Source organism: Chrysochloris asiatica, unplaced genomic scaffold (assembly GCF_000296735.1).
Source record: "Chrysochloris asiatica unplaced genomic scaffold, ChrAsi1.0 scaffold00034, whole genome shotgun sequence".
NCBI classification, from domain to species: domain Eukaryota; kingdom Metazoa; phylum Chordata; class Mammalia; order Afrosoricida; family Chrysochloridae; genus Chrysochloris; species Chrysochloris asiatica.
This window is the reverse complement of record NW_006408552.1, coordinates 1032373-1039115: the sequence shown is the minus strand read 5'-3', so window position 1 is coordinate 1039115 and position 6743 is coordinate 1032373.

Genomic DNA, 6743 nt, shown 5'->3' with positions numbered 1-6743 from the left:
ACTCGATGGCACCTGACAACAACAACAACAGAGGGTTCCCGAGGCTGTGAATCTTTACAGGAGCAGAAAGCCTCATGTTTCTCCAGCGGAGTTGTTGGTAGATTTGAAATGTTGACAGAACTAGTAACCCACTATGCTGCCAGGACTCATTTGTAAGGTGGTTGTGGTTAAGTTCCAGTTCTGACTCATAGCCACCCTGTATAGGGTTTCCAGGGAGCAGCTGGTTAAGAGTACATGTTTATACAGCAGCAGCACACCAGGTAGCTACTCCTATTATTTCATTTTTTACACATTAGGAAATTGAGGTTTGGAGAGCTTGAGTAATAAATGCCTAACTTCTACATAGTTCTGTAGGTTACACTGTTCTGAGCCTCAGGAAATCAACTAGCTTCTCCTGCCGCTGTCATGTGACTGTACATTATCTGCAGGGTTTCCCTAGAGGAGAAAGGGGCTCACATCACCCCCATGCCAGGGGGAAGTGTTGTGACCAGTTCAACTTTAGGATTTGGAGTGGTCACCTTTGCTGCCTACACCTGCATTTGTCTACCACCACGTTGATGATTTCAACATCCACAGAGATTAGACTTCCAGACACTTCAATGGCTGTGCCCTGGGCTGTGTGTTACAAATAAATAAATGCAGCCCCTCCTCTTTCAGTCCACCCCTGACCCTCAGCAGTCTTCCACTCACTGAAACCCCAGTCATGGACCCTACCCTATTTCTACTGTCCCTCTCCCAACCTCCTGGTCCTCACTTCCTGTCTTACTCAGCTTAACTGCCATTGTCAATTACAGTCACATCCTTGTACACATTCTCAATTCCCTTGTCCCTCCTTTTCTCACTTTATTACACCTGCCCCGGTAACAATGCTCACAGTCCTGATGAGCAACTCCACCAATGGTGGGTTTGTCCCCAAGCAGCTAAATGTGGCTGCAGAAACTGCCCAACCATGGCAACCAGTCTCACTTAAAATCATGATCGTGAACCTCAAGTGGACCCTTAATGTTGCCCAGCATTCTGACCACATCTCTCTAGTCAATCCATTCTCCATAAGGATTCCTAGATCATTCAAATCCCCCTTCTCCCCAACCCTCCAGCATTCTCACTCTACACTGATTGGCTTGCTCGCCGCCTCATTGAGAAAACAAGCCATCCCACAGACACCCACTTACCTGTATCTGTGTCCTTTGTTCTCCCCATCTTCCTGTTACTAGGGATGAGGTGAGCATGCTCCCAGCCAAGCCAATCTGCTGTACTGGGTCCCATCTCACTGCCTTGTTTTCCCCATGCATTGGACCATTCCCGCCAATATACATATGCTCCAGGGAAGACGGACTGGTGGGCTTGAGCCACCATGCCACCAGGGCTCCCAATTCTCACTCTTTCTTATACGTTTGCCCCTCACCACCACAGAAGTGACGTGGGTCACCAGTGACTTCCACTTGGTCCATCCAGTGGTCATTTCTCAGTCTTCCTTTTACTAAGCTCTCAACCCCACTGTTGAGCACTACCTTCTCTGAAATACTCCCCTCACTTGGTTTCTAGGACATCATACTCTCCTGGGGTTCCTCCTGGCTCTTCCTGCCTTTCAACTTGAAAACCTCTAGTGCTTAGTCCTGAGGTTTCTTTTCACCATTTATACCCACTCCCTTAGTGATCTCATCTAATCTCTAGCTTTAATAACCCTAAAGGTGTATCTCCAGCCGACATACCTATTCTGAACAGCAGACTGGGTATCCAACAGTGAACTAGCATGTGTTTAGACACAGGATAAGCAAAGTTCGGTATGCCCAAAATCAAATGCCTGAACTCACCTGCACAACCTATAACCCTTTCATCTTTTCAGTTGCTCAGGCAAAACACCTTGGGGGTGAGATCTCACACACTCTACATCCAACTCATCAGCAACTCCTTGAGTTTCTCCTTCTAAAACAACCTGTTTCCAACCGCATCTCTTCCCTGCAGAATTGCAATAACCTCCTCATTGGTTTCCCAACTTCTGCTCTTGCCTCTGCAGTCTTATTCTCAACACTGAAGTTCGAATGATAAAGCAAACATCAAGCTCATGGCACGTCTCTTTTCAAAACTCTCCAATGGCTTCCCATCTTCTTCAGAGTAAAAGGTACTAAATTAAGGCAAAATGGAATCACTTGTCCTGAGCCCCACATCAACAAACCAAAACCTGTTCCATTTCATATGAATGCGTTTCCTTTCCGAGAGGTGAAATCTTAAGTCAAATCAATCGTCTGCTAGAAACAGAAACCCAAGCAAGTCAATCCAGACTTGTCTACACCCTTCAGCCTAGCTCAAAATTTCCCCTTTATTCAAACAAGGAAAGAAAACCGTCTACCAGCCCCTCTAAAACCTGTCCCTGTGTGTACAACTATAAGCCCCGCCCCCACTTTTGGAACTCTGACTTCCAGAGCAGATGTTCAGCAATCCATGATTTGAAAACTAAAATTCATTCACAAATTTCATATTGTGAAAAGTTGAGTTGTAACAAAGCCTTCACCTCACTCATGTCATGATTCATTGATGCTTGATCCAGGTGGATGCCTGTTAGCCTCACAAAAGTATTACTAACACTTACTTTCTTTCACTCAACAGTGTCCTGGAGTGGTGGTTGAAAAAGTCCTTTATCAAAAATTCCATTCTCTTTCAATTCAGTTTTCCACAAGCTTTCTGAAGTTCCCTCATACATATATATAGTTTCAGGGTGTCATGAAATCTGGCTCCCTTCTAATGCGATTTCTCAGAATTCAGAATGAAGACAACACCGTCCTGCAGCCCCGGAGAAAGATGCATTTTGCCCCTAGTGTCATAGTACAGCCTTCCCTGTTACCTTGTTTTTCCTTCAGGAAAACTGAGCAAAGCAAAGCTTTAAATGATTGCTGTTTCCACAGCAGCTAAATGAGGGTCTTGAGATGACTCCCCGTGTTCCTCAAACAGCATTTTGGGGCTCCCTCTGAAGTAGTATTGCCCGTTTGCCCACCCTGTCTGTACCTGGGTGTACAGGACAATCACTGTTGTTTTTTTTTAAGCTTTTATTATGAATTGAATGATAGTTTACATGGAGATCATCGGTTTTGCACTCATACTATTGTATTTTGTTTCATCGCAATGATTACAGTCCCTTCCATGCACCATCATTTAACAGTATTTGCTTCTATTCCCTCTGTTTTTGTTTTTATGTACACAGAAACACTTAGGAATATGTAATCATTTAAACATTCTGCAAGCCTGCTTCCTGGCCTCCGGCACACAGCCTTTTTCTTTCCATGAGTCTAGAGTCCTCAGTTGCTTTCTCTGTCCATGTCCTCATCTCTGCCTCCATCTCTGATATCGCTGCTTCTCTGGATAGGGTCCCACATTCTGCTCATGCTCTTCTCCCTGATGGTCCTAGGGTTCCCGGACTGTAAGATTAACTACTCCCCCCTCTATGCTACAAAGCTCTACCTTTAAAGTTGTCAATTGCAATTAGTCATGATAACAATTGAATCAAAAGAATCCTATCCCCATCTCCTTTCACCACAAGACAATCTCTCTTGCATGTCTTTTGTGTCTGGTTTGCAAGCACTTGGGGACAGGATGCTGGACTCAAGAGCATTTTCAGTTTGTCTGATGCCCCTTGCCTTCTCTTCTCTCTCGCTAGCCAGGCACAGGTTGAGTTGAACGCAAGCAGGCTCGTAGCACGAGCAGCCAGTGCACACGGCGCCTGCCACCCTAAAAGCTGAGGTTCACAAGGTGGTGATTTTACCCAAGAATACATAGCTGCTTCTTATAGTTGTTGTTAAGTGCCAACGAGTCAGTTCCAACTCATAGCGACTCTGTATAGGGTTTCCGAGGAGGAGCAGCTGGTGAGTTTGAACTGCCGAGGTTGCTGTTCAAACGAGTTCAGGTCCAGTTTTTATCCCACAGCGCCACACCAGGACTCCTTCTAGGCCGCCGGTAAACAAGCTATCACTGTTGCTGTTCAGCCACAGGACTAGGCTGTGAATTGCTAGTGACTTGCTCCTCAAGTCAAAGGGTGTGTGCCTTTCCCAAACTTGCCCTGAAACCCACAGTTGCCAACATGCCACCCACTGTGTAGTACAGCAACTCTGAGAAACCACATGACCTAAGCTGTTTCTGCCTACTCCCAACTTTTCAGGGTAGAAAATTCTTGGTAGGAGTAACTGTTCAAGGGAGTGCTTTGAACTGTGGCTAAAGAAAGGTTGTGTAGTGAACACATCGGCACCCTAAGCAAGCTCCAAGCATGACTCACGTAGCAACAGGGAAATGTTCTGTATTTGAGCTCCTGTGTGCCCCAAACTGAGACACCGTTTTTTGGAAAGCATGCCACTGTGGGGCCTCTATTTGTGGGCCAGGTCCTGTGACTCCTGAGTGGGGAAAGAGAGGGTTGGAAGCAACCAGCCACATGGTGGGGATAGTCCATAATGAAGGGAGAGAAGCAGCTGGGGCCACAGGGGCTGAGGGCTGGGGCTGCCTGGGTGTGGTCCGTGGGAGCCAGAGGTAATTTAGTTCTCAGTGAGGAACAGCCCTCTCCAGAGTTGGGCCAAAGCCACCTGTAGGTGACAGCAAAGCTGCATTGCTCAGCTACCAGAAAAAAAATTATTCCCTATTGTAATCATAGTGTTTACTTTGAAAAATCAGAGTAATTTTTTTAAAGGAATCAGTTTGCCGGCCAAATGCTACCACTGTTAATCTCTTGGTGTTAAAATGTTTCTCTGGGCAACTGGGAGCATAGTTTTTGGTGTGTTTACATAGTTGTTCATTCTTCTGTATATACAAGTTTATGTCCCTTTTATACTTAACATGTAAACATTTTTTCCATGTTTAAAAAAAGAGAAAAATTCCATTATCTTTTCATTCCATTTTCCACAACTTCTTTTGTTGTTGTTGTTGTTAAGTGCTGTCGGTGGAGTCGGTTCCGACCCATAGCAACCCTGTATAGGATTTCCAAGGAGCAGCTGGTGAGTTTGAACAGCCAACCTTGCAGTTCAAACGGCTTTGCAGTCTGGCGCATTAACCCGCAGAGCCACACCAGGCCTGCACATAGTCTGAGTATACCCATCCAAATTCCCATCTTGCCACCCTCCTCCGCATCATCTCCTATGCGGCTCCACGTTGGCCTCTTGGCCCTTCCTCCAACAACGCAACAACACTCTGTGGCCATACAGTATGAGCCAGCTTTAGGTTTTCTGGACTCAATTATTTGTTTGTTCTAAAATTTAAATTTGGTTGTTGTTGAGGAGATACGCAGCAAAACATACATCAGTTCAAGAGTTCCTACACGTACAATTTAGTGATGCTGATTATACCCTTCAAGAAGGATCCTACCTAATCTTTGAAGTTGCTGTTGTTAATTTGATCTCAATATAGATAGTTCTTATTGTTGTTATTAAGTGCTGTCGAGTCGGTTCCAACCCATAGCGCCCCTGCATAGGGTTTCCAAGAAGCAACTGGTGAGCTTGAACTACCAACCTTGCAATTTAAACGACTTTGCAGTCCAGTGCATTAACCCACAGCACCACACCAGGACACCTGATAGACTCTTAGAAGAGCACAGAGCCCCCCATTTTTGCTAGTTAAGCTAAACTTGTTTGATGTTAAGAAGACTTCAGGGGCACAAGATGGCAGAGTAGGCAGACGACGTGAAGACCAACAAGGACGTGGCAGACCAAGTGAAATAGATCCGGGTGGGGATTCTAGAACCCTGAGCTTCAGAGGGTAGGACAGAGAGGTAGATTGAGTGCCGACTAGAAGAGGTAGCTGAACAGGTGCAGCGAGAGAGAAGACAGACAGGTGGGCTGTTGTGGGCTGGAATGGCAAAGCAAGACCATCTTGTGGTCTTGCGAGTGTTCTGGAAGCATAACTCCCCATCTGTCCTCCACACCCTCCTGGTAGCCAGGGGTGTGGCCAGCCCTCACCCTCATCTGCCCAGGAGCCAGTGGCCCCGCTCCTTCACAGCCTGTATTCATTCTGGGGTCGGACGCTAGGTGTACCATCCGTGCCTCTGGAGGTGCAGGAACCTCCATGAACTATACAAATAACTAACCAAGAATTGCATACACACTGTCAGTCTCTACCACATCCGCCAGGAGGCATCAAATATAAACTCAACACCACCACAGTGTCTCAGAGACAACAGACAATTTCAGCTTATAAGACAGACTGCCTCCAACAAGTGACCAAAATACAAAGCCAGAAAAGATCATACCAGAAGTGGTATTGGAACTACCTGATAAGGAATTTAAAAGAATGATATTTTGGTGCCTTCAATGGATGGAGAGAAATAATCCAGAAAATTGCAGAGGAAATCAAGGAAAGATGACAAAACTTTAGAAGAAGAACTCAAGGAAACACTGTAAGAACAAACTGACAAAATAACTGAAAAAATAGAAACTACGCAAAAACAGCAATTAGAAAATCCGACGAAAAATGCTGAGACTTTGAAAAGAAATAATACTCTGAAAGGGCAAAGAAGTAGGGTTGCATCAATGAAAGGCTGAACCAGTGAGCTTGAAGACAAATATCTCAATATTTGTTTGTGAGGTCAGTTTGAACAGCAAGGTTGATGGTTCAAGCTTACCAGCCACTCCTCAGAAACCCTATACAGGGTTGCTATGGGTTGGAACCGACTCAATAGTCACTTAACAACACCAACAACCAAGAAGAACAGCTTACATGTGACTAGAATTAAAGATACCCCCCCAAAAAAAACACACACACACAAGGAGACA